The 20,348-nt window shown below is 42.4% G+C and overlaps 2 protein-coding genes across 2 annotated transcripts in view; both read left to right on the top strand.

The window, feature by feature from the left end:
- The window catches only part of DISP3 (dispatched RND transporter family member 3), a 99,888-nt gene that overhangs the window by 4,804 nt on the left and 74,736 nt on the right, over positions 1–20,348 (top strand). The window lies entirely within an intron of this gene.
- UBIAD1 (UbiA prenyltransferase domain containing 1) overlaps positions 1–20,348 on the top strand; it is a 62,066-nt gene that overhangs the window by 41,175 nt on the left and 543 nt on the right. The gene's annotated exons all lie outside the window — the stretch shown is intronic.

Raw genomic sequence — 20,348 nt, 5'->3', positions numbered from 1 at the left:
CTCTCAGCTAAGACTCGGCTGAGTTTCTGCCCTTACTTTCCACTTGGAGTAGTTTTACCAGGCACCTGAGTCTTGTCCATCTATATTTGGTCAGTCAGGCTGCTGCCTGAGTGGGGCACTATGGCCAGGGTAACCTGGTGGTGATCTGTTCCTGTTCGAGGCAAGCTCTCCAGGGGGTGAACACAGTGTGCTCACCATCGCTGTAGTTGACCTTGTTCCTTTATGCCTTGTCTTCTCTCAGGCTCTATGGATAGAGATGCCACTGAATGCTACAGAGAAATGAATGTTCCTTCCTTACAGCACTGAAGGAACCTAAGAACTCTTAGTATTTGTGTGTTGTGATGCCAAGAGCTCAATTCACTCACCTAAGAGCAGGCCCTTGACACTTAGAAAGAAGCTGTGTGTGTGTAAGGCCGAGGCTTGTATGTGAATCCTGAGCACTCCCCTCAGTGCTGCCTGTCCCTTAGCTCCCTGCCTCCATTCTCATCCAAGCCTCATCCTGCCTCCCAGTGAAACAGATTGCTTGTTGATGCAGCTTTTGATTAAATTTCTAGCCTCTTTTCCAGAATTATTTCCCTTGGGTTTACCCAGAAAAGCACTGCAGTGGAGAGAGACGGGAGGGAGGGAAGGAAGGACAAGCAAGGTTCCCCCAATTTGCAGTGCTGAGAGTTGAAGAGATGTTCAAGATATTGGGACGGGATGGTCTGTCTTTATTGTGACCCTTTGTTGTACATCACAAATTTCACTGGAATCCATGGGAGAGGGGTGAGAAATTTAGTGTGAAAATATTTCCTCTTGGTGTCATTAGAACTTCTTCCCTCCCTCCCTCTCTCCCTCCCTCCAACCGCCAGATTTCAGTATTTCTCTTCAAATCCAGCTCTGCAAATTGAACATTCTTTTAACTAGGCTCTTAACCCCCAGGACTCAGGGAGATGATCATACTGACAGCAGCAGGAAGAGGAACAGCATTTGCTGTGCCTCTCATATTTACCATCATTTAATCCCACTGGGAAAAGACTTCAGGAAAGACAAGCAGGAAGTAAATCTTTTTTTTTTTCTCTTGGTGGCTGTTTGGATTGTGAGAGATTTCCATGCTAAGTGCAGAATTAAATTTTGGAACTGCTGGGCTGGGCAATTGTATAGCATAAACTGGAGATTTCGGGGGATATCCTCAATAAATAGGCGGCATAGCTCTTGGATGAGATGCCCTCTAGAGAGGGCTGTGTGCTGCTACTGATGAAAAGACATCAATTGTCCCTTACAGGAGCATTTGATGGTTGCTTATCCCCAGTGTATGAAACTGCATGAGAAACTAGACACGGTGAACTAGACTTCTTTCAGAGCTTCTGCAATGGAGTCTGAAAGCAAAGGAGTCCTGAGGCTTTTGTCACGGGCTTTTCTTGGGGCAGTGATCTCAAATGTCTGTTCTTTGGACAAATCCAGCATTCTTGGAGAGCTTTTTATCACATCTCCTCGGACAGCTGGCCTCTCCCAGAGGGCCACAGGTAGTATAATGTGATGAAAAACTGTTACCTTCAGTCTCAGACTACAGCTCGTCTACATCACACCCCTTGCCTCTTTGTACAGCTCTGGACTTGTGACCATTGTTTGCCTAATGAAGCTGCCTGGAGCTTTGAAAGCCTAAGCATGCTCCCAGTGCTCATTACCTGACTCCTACGGCAGGAGCCTCTACCAGCAGCAGTCACACTTACAAAGCTGTTATCTTATAAGAAATAAAGGCATCAGTGTGGTTGGGAGGTAAACTTGGAGATGCTAAATCATTTTGTGGAGAAAACAGTGCAGGGTAATTATAATTGGTAAGTGACTGCACCTTTGAAAGGAACTTAATCTCCTTTCTTGAGCACCATGTCTGTACCCTGATGACTGCACTTGCATATGTATGTATACACTGGCAGGCATACATGCATTCATACATGTTTGTCTTTTAGTACATACCAGTGTACACAAAGCTGATGTGGGATGTCATGCCCTTGTGCATGTAGAGAGATATTCTCAGTCATAATGCTACATAAGACTGCCCATATGTGTGCAAGTGGTGATGTGTACTCATAACAGAAGTTTGGGAATGTTGGACACATAATAGTTAACTTGCTGCAGTTGCAAGACATGCTATAGCCAAAAATGTTGGTTGATATGCTGGAGTTTTCCATCAGCACCACTCTGTCCTACTGTGTGGTTTTATTTTGCTTCTTTAGTTGGATGTCACACGTGTTACAGTGACTTTGTCAACATCCAAAAAGCCTTTCAATGCAGTGGACATATAAACAAGCTTCCACGATCTAACTCTTGCACATTCAGACAAGCAGATCTCTCCAAAGCGTGTTTTTGAGTGGTGTCTCCTGATGATGCCCTGTGGCATAGCAGTGAAAATGGATCACTTCCAATATTAAAAAAAAAAAAAAAGAAAGAAAGAAAGAAAAAAGAAATTTTCATGCAGAGTTTTTGTAGTAGAAAATCATGTCCTTGGTTGCAGGCTCATCTGTTAGACAATGTACCTTGACGTCATACATCCTGAGCTAAGCTGTGGTCCATCGTTTTCTGGTAGAATACATAATTGGGCTGGGGAACAAAAAGCATTTGTAGGATACAAAAACAACTCTCCATGGGACTTTTTACAAAGATCTTTCACAGTGGGAGCTGGCCACATTCCCCTGAGCTGCACAGATGCTTGAAAAGGGGGCTTGAATTCCCATGGCAACAGCCTGCATTCTGCTGACTCTGACAGTCTGCTGCTCTCCGGATATATCTGTTACCCTTGGTGCTCTGAGTTTCAAGGCCAGCAATGTGTGATGGATGCAGACTGAAGTGGGGTTGTGTAGAGGTCAGATATCCTAGTCAAGGAAATGTTCTGCAAAGATATTTGGGGAAAGACACTGCAAAGATGATACAGCAGAACCCTCCTCCAGTCTGTCTCAGGTATCAGTTACAATAGGCTCTTGCTAGTTGAACCATTGCCTCATAAGTAGGAAACTCAGAGGCATCGTGTCACAATATGATTGTGCCCTTTTCTAGCTCTTCTCATCTGAAGAGCTCAGTCTTTTATATATGTCAGATGACTCAGTCTCACAGTGTCTCCATGAGGTAGTTACATAGGGGAAACTGAGGCAGCCCTAGAAAGTAACTAGACATACAAAAAATGTCAGTGTCAGAGTTAGGAGCAGGATCAAGAAGTTCTGATTTCCTCTCTACCTCACTGCCAGAAGCTATCAACTCTGACAGAATTTTTAAAGTAGGAAGGATATTCTTGGTATTCCTAGAGCCAGTTCTAAGAAGAAAAAATATTTAACATGGACATACTCAAAATAGTAGATAAAAACATTACAGTGGAGTGAGCCACCTGGAACAAAGATTTAATCAAAGTTAAAGACAGGGATTCACAGAACAAATGGATTCTTCCTAGAAGTGTTTCAGCAGAGCAAGTGGAAAGGGTGATGGCTTGAAGTGAAGGTCAAAGGCCTTGACCTATCATGCTGCTGTCTACGCTCTAAGCCTAGTATAGCTGTTTCTTAGTTGTGAAAGGTTCTGGGTTGTACAAGAGATGGGGTAACAAATGGAATTTAAATAATTCCGAATTCTTCAGTACCAAAAGGAATGTCTTAGGTTCAATGTTTTCAACTTCAGAAGGTTCCTGCTGAGTTGATAGGCACCATGAATCCTTGAAGAAAGAGAGCCACAGACAGTATCTGTAAGAACGAGCCCTTCCTACCAGCATACTGGAAAAGTGTGCTCAGATTTGCCGGCTAGCCTGGACCCTCTTCTACCAGAGAATAGCAGCTAGGAGCAGATCTGATGAGAGGGAATCATGCTAGGAGCTAACGGTGGGATGTACTGAGGAGCTTTCTATTTCTTTGTGGGACTGAAGCATGAGGAGGAAGAAGGGATAGGTGCATTACGGGCAGTGTGAGGTTGAGTGCAAATTCGGAGGCAGGGGAAAGGCTCTATTTCCCTTAGTTCACCTTGATTTCAGTGCAGCTCAAGGGCTGGCACAAATTGTGTTTCCCATGAGATCTGTGCAATGCAGTGAGAATGCAGTGAGAAGATGAGTTACAGCTTATGAAAAATGGAGTCTTACTGAGAGGGCTGCGCATTACTGGAAGCCAGAACATCGGACCTGAGGAAAAAGGCAGAGAGGCTTACAAAAGAGACTGCTGTGATGGAGGGATCTTTGAAAGGTTGCTTGGAGGTGCATCCTCTTCTGCCATGCATGTGAGGATCCTAGTTTTCTCTTATCACTTGCAGCCACTCCAGCATGGAGACACTAGATATTGCAAGCTGGGGCAAGGGAAGGAGCCGAGGGAGTGGGATAGTGGTGTGTCCTATTCCATCATGTGGGAAAATATGGATGTGGCTGTGCTTCAAAATGCAGCAGGCTGGTGGGCACTTGCTTCAACTAACTTCACGAAGGGAAAAAAAGTGCGTCTTGGCCTCTGTGCAGACACCACTCGTACTGTGAAAGAGATATCCAGTGAAGAAATCACTTGTGTGTGCGAATGGGAGAGGAGTGGGACTGTGGGACTGAGCGCTGCATCCCCTTTGAGAACTGGGTTATCCTTGGGGAATGAGTGTGGGGGGAGGCTGAGCAGCTGTAGGCTGACAGGCAGCATTTACTTCCACATGTGTGTTTATCTCTAGAGCTCTCAACAATTTTTATGGCCGAGCAGGGGTGTAAATCTCATTGATTTCAGGTCCTGGGTAGATAATTATTCCCTTTTTTTCTCCCCCACCTCCCATGCCCTCCATAGTCTGAATATGAGACACTATTTGCAGCCTATAAATGAATGCAACACTATGTACTTAATGTGGAGAGACACCTTATAATCAGATAAGGCACGGGTGGGAGGCAGCCATTCCTGCAATCAGCTCACCAGTTCCTGCCCTTTCCTACATGTAGTCGGTCCCTCAGCATCCTGTCACACTCATCTGTGCGAAGCTCATTTCTTTCATTTCCCCTTAAAATGACTTGTAGCCTATAAAACTTGGAGTAGAGCAGCTCCGTGCTCAGAATCCTGAAGCGCTGGCCCTAACAGGAAAAGGTGGCTGAATGCCGGGAGCGAGGCTCTGGCACCATAATTCCACATCAGGACTGTGGTTTGGCTCTTGCAGCTTTTGAGGCTATCAAAGCATCTCACTTAATTACAGCCGTGGCAATCAATCTTTCTCCCTGTTCATTATGCTTCCACTCAGAGTTAGCGGTATTTTTATTCTTGAGGCCTCAGGGAAGTTTTCAGCTCATAAGGAATCAGAGCCAACGATACTGACTTACGTGGGTCTTGTCTGTAGGACTGTGTTCCTGCCCTATGGCTGGAGGAAGAGTGTGAAGCAGTGAAGCTTGGGACATCTGTCACTGCAAGGTTTGGTTCTTTTTTGCTCCAGTGAAGCTCCGCTGAACGGGCCCTGTGCCTAGAGATGCATAGAGGGCTTTGCCATTAACTGGCGCTACCAGCTGAGTTGCTAGAGACCTTGCGCAGAGGCAGTTAGTTGTTGCAAGGCATTACGACTGGAATGAATGTAACGTATCAAGTCATTAGGGCATTATCTCTTCATTACGTGCAAAGTGCTGTTGGAGCTCAGGGAGGAGCACAGGGACAGAGACAAAGAGGAGGGAAGCGGCTCATTAGCTGCCCCGAGGAAGAGCTGAAGGTCTCTTTTCGCAGGCAGAGGCTCTGTCATCACCCAGCAAAGCACAAGTCTATTAGAAATTAGGTCTTGGCTCAAGGACAGCTGTGTATATCTCTGTGTATATGCTAACATACAAGTACAGCACATCACCTACATACATCCTACTGGCTGAGCTTTCAGGTGTAAGGCTGCCTTTCATGGATAACCTCGATGCCAGGAAATGTTGCTATTTACATGTTGTGCTAGATGAAGTGTTGGGAACAAACTCCTGGTGGTCTCTTAGCTCACCCAGTAGCTGCTGGACTTTGTCTGTGGTGACTTTGCAACACTCTTTATCCCTGCTGCTCTCCCTCTTTGGACATGGATCAGGGGGCCATTAACTTGTTTACTCCATGCTGGCCCCCAGCATCACAGACTTTTTGCTGGACAATATATCAACAAAAAGCATTTGGCAAGATTTATGGGACTGTTGCTGCCAACTGTGGACTGTGCAAAGTAAAAAATGTCCTTTTTGAGGCAATAAAATATAAATCGAGACCCAATTTCTCTCCAGGGTAGGAATCATTATGTTTGACAATGCTGTAAAACACATGATGCTACAGCATGGGGTTGAGAGCCAGAGTAAACACTGCCTTCAGAAACCTCATTCATTGCAAAGCTGGGATATGTGATTCATTACAAAACAAAATTGAAAGGGTCTTGGGTGGAGGCAGTTTCCTGTCAGCCATTCTCTTCCCGTCTGCAAGGTCTGGAAGTCTCTGTACAAGGTTTGCACAGATTTTCCAATACTGATTTTAAATTTATTCAGTCAATTTGGAGCAACTACTTTGGCTACACACAGGAAGTCTGGCTTACTCCTTGATTAAATCAATTTACCTTAATTGGCTGAAGGAGTTATATGAAGGAGTTTTATCTAGTTAAATGGTACACATATGCAACCAGACCTGATAGACCTCAATCCTTCTGTCTGTACCAAAGATCCTGGACCTTACACAAACACAAGGACTTTGTTTAGGGGAAAAAACAAGAACCTGCTCTCAGCTGATCCAGTTCTGCTTATATGTCTGCCAGTTTATCCTTTACTTTGTCTAATGCCTATTATTGTGCTGATATTCATATACTGGGTATCTCTGGCAATGTTACGTTTGTGAAGTGCTGGCACTAACATTTTAATTTTAGTTACACTGTGCCCAGAAAGGCCTATATTTCTAAAATCTATCTGAGGCAAGGGAAAGAGGAGATGGTATGTCAGGCAGGAATAGAAAATGAAGGAGAGATGAGAGAGATGTAGCTGTAGGGCTCAGTTGTTCCCCCGAGTGTTCACAGGAAAGAGATGTTCATGCCAGAAATATAGTGCAAACTATATTGTCTCATCCCCTATGCAGTGTGCTCAGCAGAGCATGTCTACTCAGTGAAGATATGTCTAAGCCTAGTGGGAGAAGCATTTTCTCTGGGTCTTTCCTAATTCTTGTCAACATTTCCAATTCTTAACAAAATCAGGTTGTGTTAGTACTGAAAATTCTTGAGGTTCAGTTTTAGGAGAGCAATAAAAAGAAAAGCGCTTTGAGAGGAAGAAAAAGTATACTGAGCAACTCTGAGATTCTGTCCTTTGCTCCAGCATGCCCTGTCCTGGAAATACACCTCTGCCTCACTTTGTGAGCACTTATACTTGGCTCTACAGAGCTATCGGTGTCCCAAAACTGAGCTTGATGCTGGCTGACCCTTGGTAGATCAGGCAACGTATGTTATTTGCAGGGCTGGAGGAAATATAGAGAGACCTGTCCTTTATGTTATGTATCTCAGGAAATTTAGTGTAAATGCAAAAGGTAATAAGATCACCTTAAGCCAAGACAGCAGGGGTTTTTGGATTACCAAGTGCATCCCTTTGTAAGAGCATAAGACAGAGTACTCCTGTAAGTGGTTCTTTTGACTGCATCTGTGAATACAGACTTTTACCTGAGTTGGGGCAGTGTGATCACTCTGACAGTTCCCAATAGCACAACAATAGAATTTTGAAGAAATGCTATTCTTGGTTGATGGCTTCACATACTACTAACAACTGGGTAAGATTCTTTGATGCTCCGTGAGGCACATCATTGCTAGATTTTTCTTTCTCCAGCTGGTTCATTGTTAGATTTTTTTTTTCTCTAGCTGGTTCCTTCTTTGATGAATTAGTTTATTTTCTAAATATTCTTAGATTCTACTTGTCTGATGGTGAACACTTTGTATTCAGGAAGGGGGTAATTTACACCAATATTGAATATAGCACCTAGCTGGCAGTATGTGAACTGTTATGTCTTAGTGAAACTCTGTAATATAGACTATATGGACTAAATTTTCACATGCTCACAAGCCAAGGCTGGGCTCTTCAAAAGAGCTAAGCATTCCCTTTATATCTCAAGTGCTGAACTATTTGGGAGTTCTGGTCCATGTGATGAAAAGCTGCACCTTCCTGCTATAGCCCCTCTTGCTTTTCTCCACCCCCTTCTACAGTCTGTGTTTTGTATGTCATAGCCACTTTGGTAAACTGCAAAAAGGGCAGTCCCCACTGGCTCTGAAACCCTAGAATATTTTCACTCAGCTAGTGTTGCACAATAGGTAAGTATATTATATAAAGCACTCTTAATGTTGGGCAAAAGCAGTAGTAGGATTATGGAGTGTGAAAGAGAAAGCAAAGACTCCTTAAAAAACAAAAGAAAAAGAGAAGAAAAAGAGGTAAAAAAAAAAAAACATACTGAGAGGAGCAGTTTCTTGTCTGGAGAAAAATTATTTTTAGTGCAGAACTCCTCTTCCAGTCTCCCTCTGTCTCTTTCTCTTTATCATCTCCGAACACCTTATCTCCCCTTCTATCTGGGGTTTATTCTTGCCATGCAAGCTTGTCATGTCTCTGTTTAATGAAGTTTAATTATCTTCCGAGATTCGATGAATAATTATAAATCTCTTCAAGATGCAATCACAAGCACTTCATGGTTCATTAGCAGTGGAAAATCAATCATAATTCACGTAATCCTTCTCTCCTGACCAGTCATACACTTGTCTCCCTTGTGTACCTTGTTGTTCCTCCCTCATTTCAACATTAGGGAGTACATTTGTCTATTTTTTTGTGAAACAAGTTAGAGTTTAGCTAGGGGAACGGGAAAGAAAGTGGAGAATGCAGAAAGTGGGAAACAGGAAATAGACAGCAAAGCTAGATATGCTTCCATGTGAACTGTAGCTATTTCATGATGTTCATGCTTTGGAGATTTTGTGAGTTCCAGATGGCAAGTTTCCTTGGTTTGGAAATGCTCACCTCTAAGACTGTGTTGGCCTCCCTTTGGGAAATATCTTTTGCTGTATACATTGCATTTTTTCTTCCTCATGATCTGGTCTTTAGTTTAAACTCAAGTTAAAAAATTTCACTGGTTAATCTCCTGAGTTCTGGGTGCCTTTAGGCTTTTTTAAAAATAAGGACTGAGGGTTTATTTTTGGTGGGACTGGAGAAGCTGGAGGTGTCAGCACTGGCATGGGAAGCTATTCAATGCTATCTTTAGCTTTTTAAATTGCAGGCAGCATGTGAATCGAGTTGCAGAATGATCCTAGAGTGACCTTTCTAATTGAAACTCTTTAACCTTTTTGCACAATTACAGCTACAAAATTTTACTGAATGCAAAAAAGATGGTTGTTTCTTAATTTTTTTATAAAGGTTAAAAGATTGAAGAATAAAAGAGGGACTGAGAGAGTGCAAGAGGGATAGAAATTAATGCAGTTGAGTTTGCAGTTCCCAGCAGCCCCGGGAGAGCTCTGCAATGAAGATGACATTTCCATACAATTGACATTTCCCGGCTGGAGCAATCCTCTGATTTGCAGCTACTTATGTGTGAAGACCATCATAAAGAATATCGTTTAGTTTCTTGTATCCATCAGATAGGATTTATTTTCCCCATATCCCCACATACCCCAGATCTCCTTTTCAGAAGTGGCACACAAGCTGCAAACTCTCTGACTCTGCTCCACCTTTTGTGATAGTGACCTTTGCCAGACCTCCTACTTTTTCAGCTCACTGTGGAGTCTTGCAGAAAGAACTTGCTTTTTCCTGAGAAGGTAGATGGCTCTGTTGGGAGTTCACCTTCCGGTTTTGTCCCAAGGAGCATGTATTTTGTTCATCTGTGTATTTGCTCATACACATGTATGTTGGAACACCTACTAAAGTTGATGCTTTTAATTGGAACCAGACTCCTTTTGTGCCAAATGTAAATGCATATATGTTTTTGGTTGAGCATACACACCTCACTCTCTCTATATATTTACACATCTTTACTTGTCTGTATACATGATCCTTTATGGTAAGGCATGCTTGTTTCAAATCTATAGTCATGCAAAACCACAAGAATACATGGCTCTGTATTAGTGTGTATTTCTTGCAGGGATCTGTGTGAGTGTAGCAAACCATTAAGTGAGTTTGTGTGTCCTTTTCCATTTGTTTGTACATTTGCATGTTTGTGTGTCGCATGCACTGCTTGTTTGTGATTATATACAGATATTACTCTCTGTACTTTACATGCTTGGTTATATGTGCATGTCCATACATATGTGTGAGTTTGCATGTATGTATGCTGATATGAGTGTAACTGATCACACAGGTTTTTATTAGATAGCCATTAAGTAGTCACTTAGGTAAAATTCATTTTTTATTTTAATTCCTGTTACATTTCCTCATGATAAAAGAGGGCATCTACAAGGAGTCTTCACAGAGCATAGCTCTGTGGTTTTCAGGGCCTGCAGGCTCACATACAGGCTTCCAGTGTCTTACAGACAAGTCCTTCACGGGTTTTACTTCCTTCAGGGCACAGGTTCCCATGCAACAGGGCAGATCTACTTCCAGACTGTAGCAATTTTTCCAAAGTGCTTGTGTCAAACTGCAGGTATATGCTCCATGAATCTGCTTAATTCAGTTTAGATGAGTAGGATATGCATCTTCAGCTGAATTATTCCTCTTCAGTAAATATGTTGCTGCAGTAATCAATTGGCATGTGATTAACAAACAATAACTATCTTATTAAATCTAAATGAAATGCAAATGTGTTTCGGTTTCATTTAGATCCCCCTGTGATGAGTTCCTCTTTCTCCCCTTTAGCTGTTTCTCCCATTGAAAGAGAGCTGCTGCTGTGGCTGTCACTAGATACAGTAATTGGCATGCTGCCTTCTAGGTCAGTGTTGAACCAATGTTTCATGCATGCACAGCAAGTCGCTATGGACAAAGATGGATCAATTCAGTCAGCAGCTGTAGGCCACATGGCACAGTGCTTTTATTAACCCTCTAATCCTGATGCCTCCCTGTAGGGGCACTTCAGACAGCACAGAGATCAAGCTAGTGCTTTCTTTTCACTCCTTGCCACCAGCTCTGTAGTTTCTGTCTTTGCCCTGAACCATAGCTCCTCTCAGCCTCTGCCACAGCCCCTCTAATCAGTGTTTTGCTACCTCTTAGTACCTAGCTGGTGTGCAGCTGCAGCACTTCCCTAGGCTGAAGCTGCAGCTGCTGTGTACGTGCTAACTGCCTGTCCTGCTGGTCTGCCATCCCTTATCGTAGCTGCTCCCCTACCTGCCTCTTCAGGCTGGACTTTCTGAACACTACTGCTTGCTGAGCACAAGGCTGGGTTAATGCAGTCCTGGCTGGGAGTTGCTGCATTGCTGGAAGCCCTGATGAATGGAAACCCCCAGCAACTTGGTCAAAGAGGCTTTGCTCAAGAGCTGATTGTGTTATTGTACTGGTCAAATCTGAATTCAGCTGTTTACCAACCGACTTACTGTGGGACATGAATTGGAACTGGATGACAGAAATCAAAAAGAATGTCTAGGTGGCAGTTGTCCTAAATTGCCATATAACATTGGTAAGTAGTGCTCATAACCTATCGTGTTTCAGCTGAGAAATGATTGTGTTCAGTGGTGAGCAAGCTGATCCTTACCTGATGTCATCCAGTGACCAGGCCAGTGCAGCAACACTCAAGACATTTGAGTTTGTTTCTGGCTCTGCCAGTGGTTTGCTCTGATACCTTAGGCAAGTCATTTAATCTGTCTGTGCTTTCATTTTCCTGTCTATAAAATGGCTATAATGATACACACTTTCTGCATAAAAAGCTTCAATATCTTTCCTAAATAGAGCTGTGCAAGGCTGAATGTTTTCTTTAGTATCCTCTGGTTTGATGTTTTGCTAAACTAAAAGATACTACAGAAAGACACACATTTGGTAAGTGCTGACAGATTGTTATTAGCAAGAAAGTCACCAGAAAACATTCTTTACAGATTTTGACCATCATGAGCAAATTCCTGCCTATAAATTAACCCCCAATTCTTCCTTGAGCAAAGGTCAACTTTTGACCCTCTTATACTGTGAGAGAATTGATGAATAACAAAGGAATTAATTATTTAGGAGAGAAGCTGAAAATGGGGATAGCATGCTGGTGGATAATTGTGCTTCAGTTATATAGAATAACAAAAAGATTTTGATGAGTGGGATTCCTGTTCCTTAAGTCTGTCTGCAAAAGAAGGTTTTTCCTGTGAAGCTAAATTGTCTTTGAACTTTTTTCAGAGGCGGACACATACATTCATAAAATGACAAAAATAGTTTAGCAGCTTTTAGGAGAAGTGCCAAGTAAAATGCAAACTTCTACCTTAAGTTTTCAGAGGAGGGGGTCTGGGCCATATTCACATAGTTTTTAATTCATTGGTGGTTCAGTTCCTGGCAGCTTGCAGATGCAAGGGTAGGGTATTCCAAGAGCACGTCTCAAATACTTCTCAATTCTTCATACTGGTTTAGACCTGATTCTCAGCGCAGAGGCATTGAATAGGAGTTCTGTCACTGGCTTCAGTGGAGCAAGAACCAGGCCTTTACAGAAAGGAGGCTTTGGTTACAGTGCAGCTGTGGAAAGGGGTCATGTCTCTTCCTTACCTTGTTCTTGTATTCCAATTTATATCAGTGCAAAGCAGCTGTGAACTGTCACCACTAGGAGTGAGAATATGTTGCACCCATCTTACTCTGCTCAGAATATTAACAGCAGGTGAAGAGGAATGGAGAAGTGGGTCCAGAGACTTCCTATATTCTGCTCCCTGGGCAAGATCAGTTTTCCTGGATGCTTAGTTATCCTAAGTGATCTCAGTGAGCAGCAATTGAGCTGCTGCAAAGCACAGTTTAGACTGGTATGAGTTAACCCTGCATCCTGAAAGTTCCCTGTACTGTAGACCCTTGCCCTGCTCTTCTTTGAGTGGTGACTTGTGTTAAGTGAGAGAGCTGCTGGTTGGGAATCATGGCTATTACAGAGCTTTTAGATAGTTGTTCCTGAAATAGCAACAGATCAATTGATTCATAAGTAATTAATGCGTTTTCCTCCCCTTGGGCAACTCAGAATCTGTAGCTCAGAATTAGATAACACAGCTCAGCTCTATTTGGCAGGAAAGAGAAAACATTGGCACTTGGGTTTCTTGAGGCCCTGCATATACTACTGTGGGCACCATCTCTTCTGCTGCAGAGACTTTCCCTTCTGGTGTTGGGAACCCAGGCAATTATCTTCTGCATGAAGTGGGGCATCTCTTGCTGTAGCTACCAGAGAATTCTGTTCTTAGCTGTTTAAATGAATTAGTCATCTGCATGTCCCCCACAACGCTGCAGTTGTGTTTATCTTTCCCCTGTTTGGCCCATAATACTACTCTCAGCATTGTTGTTTGCGGTGGAGTGGAAGAGCAAGATGTGCTCCTGGTCCTCATCAGCATTACTGAGATCAGACTCAAGTTCTTTACAGTGTTTCAGCAAGAGCTTTGCAGAACTTTATAAAGGGAACAAAGTCTCGTACATCAAACTGTGGAGACTGCTACACAGAATCAGAGGTGGAGTTGAGTTCTGCATATGTTTCTACAGCTTAGTGAAGCATCAGGACTCTGCAGCTGTGTTTCTGGAAACAACTTTTCCTATATCATGCCTGACTTCAGAGTAAGAGGAAACAAGGCTTTCTTTCAATTCCCGATCATAAACAAGCTGTTCATGACAGTGGTCCTTGTATGAGAACTGAAGAGCAGTAAAAAACTATCAAAACCATAATCTGGACAGCTAGGTGGCTTGGTTCTTGGGAATTCTAGTCATGTTCTCTCTGCTGTCAGAGAGAGTTAGACTAAATGGAAACAAGACCTTGAAAATCTTAGGCTGAGTTCCTGCAGCTTTCTAATCTTTTATAGTATCATGTAGATGCCCTGATTCAAGCTCTCTGGCATGCCCTAAGAGTTGAGCAGTGGGCAAGCATAGGACAAAAGAGAACCAAGCTCCTAAAAATTTTAAGGCTTATGGGAATACTATTATTTTTATTTATTATTTGCAGTCACTACAAACAATAATTAGCAACCTCCCAGGGGAATCTACTAGCTGTGCTTCCTGCTGGGCTCGAAAGCTCCTATATTCATTTTGTGTTTAAGTTGATGGTTTAATTAAACTGCCCCCTAATTATCTTAACTAGCTTTTAAATATTAACTTTCCACTGAACCATTCACATTAGCTGCTATTTGGCTCCATTCTGTTTACATAGATCTGAGTGGCTCGGACAAACATGGCAATGGAATGGCAGGTATGTTTGGGAAGAGCACAGGCTCCTTTCCTACACCAGTGCTTCTACTCTGTTTGTCTTCATGATAAAGAATCAGATTCTAGGGTGAGATGGAGATGGTTACCCTGGCAAGTGTTTTACCATTTATTCATGTGCTGTTTGGGAGGAGATGATCTTATGCTCCTGTTTCTGCCTGTTTCCTGTACTGCCTGTTTCAGGGCATCTGACTGCTGCCCAACAGCAAATTATTCAGTTTCCATGTTCATCCAGTTTGGGCTAATTTACGTACATAATTAACGTACCCTGGCCCTGGCTGGGAGCAGGGTCAGTTCTTGGCTCAGTGACATTAATAATGTATACAGTGGCTGCTGCCAGTTGCGGAGGTCCCCAGCCAAGCTCAGTAGTTCATGGACCTGTTGAGTCTGAGACTCACATAACAGGGCTGGAGTGAGGAGCAGCACATCCTGAAATCCAGGCATCTTTCTACTTGCTGATGCTATGCCTTCCCTGGGACAGTATTTCTTGTGCCTAGAGAAGGTTGGTGTTATCTGGCTCATTCTTCTTCTCAGCCTCTCTCCCCAACCCAAACAAGCTTTTAGTGATACTCTGTGGTTTCAGTCACATCTCTCACATGGCTCTCCCCACCGCTGAGCCATACAGCTGGGCCAAGAAAAGCCGGTAAGGTGAGGTGACATCTGATACAGTGTGTCTTTGGATGATGGTGTGTACTGAAATTTGGAGGTGTCTGTATGCTACTGAATTACCACAAGTGGTCTTAGATGCATGTGGGTGAGTCCACACACATGAGTGTATGCCTTTATGTGTGCTGCAGACTAGACCTGTGTATGTGTCTGTGAAAGGCTGTGTCATCCTGCAAGCTGGGGATGTGCAGCCATACTGGTGGGCAAGTACACAACTGCACAGTTGTTAGCACAAAGGGATCAGATTTGATTCAGAGCTCTGCAGTCATGCGTTAGTTCTCTGCTGGATTCCCAAGGGGCTGATCTACATATTATATCTCATGCAGTTTGTCAACCTGCTTTTTCCTTCTTGTTTTCATGCATTTGTTTGTCTACCACAGCAGACAAAATGCAATGTGAGGAAAGTTGTCCCAGAGGTATCTGGTGAGTGTGTGTAATACTTCATTACTTGTGTCACCAACACAGAAGCATCCTACATGCTGTCAGCTCTCATTCAGAGGTATGTACTAATTAGACTTTTACTAGAATATGAATTTGAAAACAATTAGAATTATGGTGCCAGCATGTGGCTAATTCAACCTCACAATGTTGATATAGTTAATTCAGCAACCGGCAACTCAGTCTGATTGCCAGAATGCATATGTATGTGAATAGCCTTCCATCAGGTGTCACAGCAGACCCCTGCTGTCAGAGAGGGATAGAGATACCCTACATTGCTCTTTAGCATCCTGTAGGCTCCTACCCAGAATTTTGGGGTATAAATGTCCCAGCTCCCTGGAACATTTGTGTTGGGCCAGAACAAAATATGCATGGTGAGTGACATGCCGGAAGTGGTTGGGCTGGAAACAGGCTGTCCTTTACCATCAATCACTGTTTTCGTCTTCTGATAGCAGTGGAACTTGCTATGTTAGAGTTTGTACCCGTGTGCTCCAGTGCCTGGCAGTTGTTAGGCAGAGACAGTTCAATTACGGATAGAGCAGTGCAGATCTCTGTCACAAGCTTATTTTGAGTCAAAAATCCAGAAGTGTCTTTTGAAGGAATGACCCTGGAATCACAGATGTGTTTGTTTTTGTCTGAAGCTTCTGAAGCTTTGTCCTAGCTTTATTGGAATGAAATAGGACTGAGAACACCAATTTGTCCGACATGACACAGTTAGAAAACAGTGATAACCTTGGGCCAGGGCTCACTGCTGGTCCACTAGCACCAATAGCTGAAAGCTAAAGGCTTTTCCTTCACTGCTGTTCCCTGATCCATCTGGCATTGCCCCAAAGATCTCTGTTGCCAGAGGATGCTGAGAAGAGCGTATTCTTGGAGATAAGTGATTCGTCCCCCTTGAGGAATTTGCATTCAGCAGCCCTTATCTATTCTTACTAACTTCCATGTCACAAGACAAAATAAAGACCTTCATTTTCTGCATTTCCTAGTAGCAGAATTTTGACTGCCTTTTAGCAGAAGCCTCCTTTTGCCATCATCGCCATCTGTTTTCAAATAGCCAGCCAGGAAATAAAAGTTAGGTTTTAGTTTAACAAGCAAGGCTTGCTGTTTCACTGCAAATGCTCTTCTGTTTGTAAAGGCAACACTGTTTCATGTCATCACTGTGACAAGTTTTAGCCTCTGCAACTGTACTTTCATGCTTTAAATCTTGTATATGGTTCTTCTGCCCTGTGGCCATGGTATTCCAGAGCTCTGGAAATAGGGGAAGAGGAAGAAAAAGGCCAAGTATTTTGCAGAGAATGGCTAGTATTTTCTGTGCACGGCCTCCTTGGCTTCTTTTCTTCTTTAAATACATTGACAGGTACCTCCTTTGGCAGCCTTTGTCTAGCTTCAGTCTCTGCCTGAATTAATGCAGTGGTAGCACAAGGTTTTAAGCACCTTGCCTGCAAGTCAGTGGTTGTAGCTGTCAGTTAAAATTTGCTAGTGGAATGAAGTAAAGACTACTGAAGGTATAAAAAGCCAAAGCTGGAAATAAGGAGCTGTTTTATATTGACTTTCATTCCAGAGACTGGAAGGGGAACACAGGTTTTTGTCATCTGAGCAAAAGCCCTTACGCACCAAAAAGGTAATGCAGGCAGTGAGAGATACAGAGATTGATGAATGAACAGGAGAGTGGGGAGGACGCACAGAAAATAAAATGATGAAAGGAATAGTTTTCTGTTCTTTCAATTCTACGTTAGTAGACATTATGTTGTTTCTTCTAAGGGCACCTTCACAATTCCAGAGCACTGCAGATGCGAGTAGTATGGCCTTTTACCATTTTGCTGGCACCTAAGGGGATCATGTGGGTTTGTTTAACAACACACACAGATAACTGACAAGAGAACTACCTATTTTTGCAGGAAAATGCGGTCAGGAAAATGAACGGGCTGAGCTATGTTTCACCTTTGCACACCTGCAGCACTGCACACTGAGGCATGTTTTTTCCAAAGTGGTCTTTTTTCCGGGATATGAAGAAACCTGAAGCTTTGACCTTTCCAGCACTCACCCTGAGAGCTGTCCTTTCTGATCTCAATATGCAGAACTGAATCCCAGAGATGGCAGAGTTGAGAACTATGGTAAATTCTTTTACTTTGAGTCAGTAAGTCAAGACTAAAGGGAAAGTTTTCCACTGAAATTACAGAACTTTTTAGTGTCAGGTTCAATAAAACAAGGATTTCACCTTGGCAGTCTTTCTGAAAGGCACACTTTATGTGAAACACAAGCTGTTGGAGTCCATGTAGCGGTATCTAGTTGAAATGCTACTAACTGTGCTATATGTAGACTGGATGACTACAGGACTTTAAGAACCAATGACTTCTCGGTATAGCCCAGAAGACCATACCTTCTTCCTCTTTATCAAAATGCAATCTTGTTATTTTCAGGTATTTATGCCAGTGGATTTGAAAGTACTACACGTGTTACATTGAACCATCAGCTGAGCTTCATGATTTACTTCCTTCCCTAACTCACTGTGTCTATCTTAACTCTTGCTATTGCTGAAACACCAGAACATGCTTAAGAGACTCGCTGTTCTTGGCCAAAACCTCACATTTTCCTTCCTTTTTCAGAGAGGCCAACAGAACTGAATGATATCATTGAACTTCCTTACCTTTATTTAAGACAAGCTGTGCTCATTTTCTCTGTTAATCAGTTTGAGTTGTTAACACCACAAAACAGAAACAATGGAACTTTGTGTCTGGACAGGAGTCAGATTAATGAGTACACTGGAGCTCTATAACACAAATGATCTATGTGGTGAAGATAAATCTTTTGAGAGCTCGTGTGAGTCTCAGGCATTATGTTATTGCTCTGCCATCCTGGAATGATGGAGGTGTGGAAGGCTTGCTGGCTTTTGCTGTAATGGAGAAGTGAGTCTTTGGGGATGGTTTGATCCCTTTACAGCTTTAGTGTTAGCAGAACTTACACATTTTGGCCTGCCTGTTACACTCACAGGAAAACTCAGCTTCATTGTTAAAATGTTGCAACTGAAAAAAGGGGAGAAAGGGAAAAATACTGGATTTTCTTGGTTACATAATTTTCTTAAAAAAGAAAAACAAACAGATTTCCAGCTGACAGGATTTATGGGGGTACTTAATCTGGAGCTAATCATGATCTTCAAAAATGCAGCTTCCTATAGCTGGTTTGGCTAATACCTGAAGTTTATAGAACTGGTGCAGCCAATCTGAGACCCTCAGAGAATCATATCAGCCCAGATCCATCAGCTGAGAGGAACAGTGTGCTGCTTTTTATGAGCTTCTCTCACCCTTCCAGCTTCCTTGATTACTGTTTTCTTGAAATTAGCTCCTTAAAATTCATACAGCCAATCTCCTAGACCTCCCAGCTGACCCATCTATCTTATGCTGATGTTCTCCTCCTTTGTAAGAATTCACATGGAGCATATGAACTGCTTCACATTTTTGTTTGCTAATAAAGACCATGGAGGGATGTTAAACAATAGAAACCACCTTACAAGAAGATGGGTTGAAAAAGATTATACTGCCTTCCCTTTTTTCGATTCATAAGATCAGCTCCCAGTCTGACAATTGTTTTAAGCTTGATGTTCCTAAGAAACACAAGAAATAGGAGTGGAAGTAGAAAGCACTGTGGTTTAATGGTGAACGCACCTGCTGCCAAAATTGCCACCCCTTCAACTCTGTGGCTTCAAACATGCAATAACTTCCTGTGTATTTATTTCCCTGAGTGTGAAAAACCAATATCATCTTGCATTCTCCTTCCTCCTCCTGTGGTAATTCCCCCTCCGAGGTATTTCTGGCATTTTATTCAGTTCACTTTAGTAACTCTATAGCATGCTGATCTGCTTTAAAACTTAAACTACTGTGAAGATGATTGGTAATGTCTGGCAGTTTGTTTAACTTTTACTTAGGACTCCAGGGTGAAGCATCGAGAAACTATTCCCTCTGCCATGCTCTTGTCTCTTCCTTCAGTTTATTAATTAAATATTTCTTTCCTTATTTCATCATTTCTGTTTTTAGTTGCCTCTCAGATCTAGAGGAACTAAGACAAATATGGAATTCATTGTCTCCCGTATGCATGCTCTTCTCTCATCTCTCAGCTGTTTCTTGGGGAATTCCTTCTTCTGAAACTGTTGGGCTTCTTTAGTACTTTGCTGAGTTACCATTTCTGAAAAGTTTTATATTTACTCAAGTAGCCAAAAGACATTATTTATTCAACTAGAAGAAAAAAAAATCACAAGCATCTGGGAAGCTTTTTCTTTGTACTTCTGTTTTTCTTTCAAAATCATCAATTTGCTAAAACCCACTGTATCAGTATTTAACAATGATTTTTTCCCCTTATGCATGTCTATTTATGAGAGGAAAAATAGACACTGATTGCATGATATAGCTGATTAGTTAAACAAATGCTCTGCAAGCCTCAGCCATGTTGGAGCTCTTGATACTGACCCCAGGTACTATTTCTTTGTACATAACAAATACTGGAGAGGTGCATATCCTCACTTGGCATAAATTTGCATAGCAAGATCTGCTGATTTATACCACCGAAAGATGTATTTATCCTAGTAGTAATGATGAATTTCATCAAAACTCCTGATGCTACTAGCAGGGAAGGTTGTAAAGAGAACAGGATGGGCTGAGATCAATAGCATTTTAATTTCCTTAGGTCTGCAGTCCTCTTGCAAGCACTTTTTTTTATTATTATTCTTTCCGAACCATGGCCTACAGCCAGAGTAGTTCCATGCATTGCACTGAGATCTCTGAAGTATTAAGTTGTGTCTCTTGGTTACTGACAATGGCATTCAGGTCTCTGGTGTGACTATATAAATTCGCTGCAGATCTGAAAAATGGAAAAATGACTCCCCAAAGACATTTTCCTAGTCTCAGAATGCAGCAGACTCAGAAGCAACAAAACAAAACAGATTTTGCCTTGTTGTAACAAAGTTTCCCCTTCCCCATATCTCTAGGGATCTAGTATTCTCATTATCACTAAA

Source organism: Rhea pennata, chromosome 22, assembly GCF_028389875.1.
Source record: "Rhea pennata isolate bPtePen1 chromosome 22, bPtePen1.pri, whole genome shotgun sequence".
NCBI lineage: Eukaryota > Metazoa > Chordata > Aves > Rheiformes > Rheidae > Rhea > Rhea pennata.
This window is presented reverse-complemented; position numbering and strand designations above follow the sequence as displayed.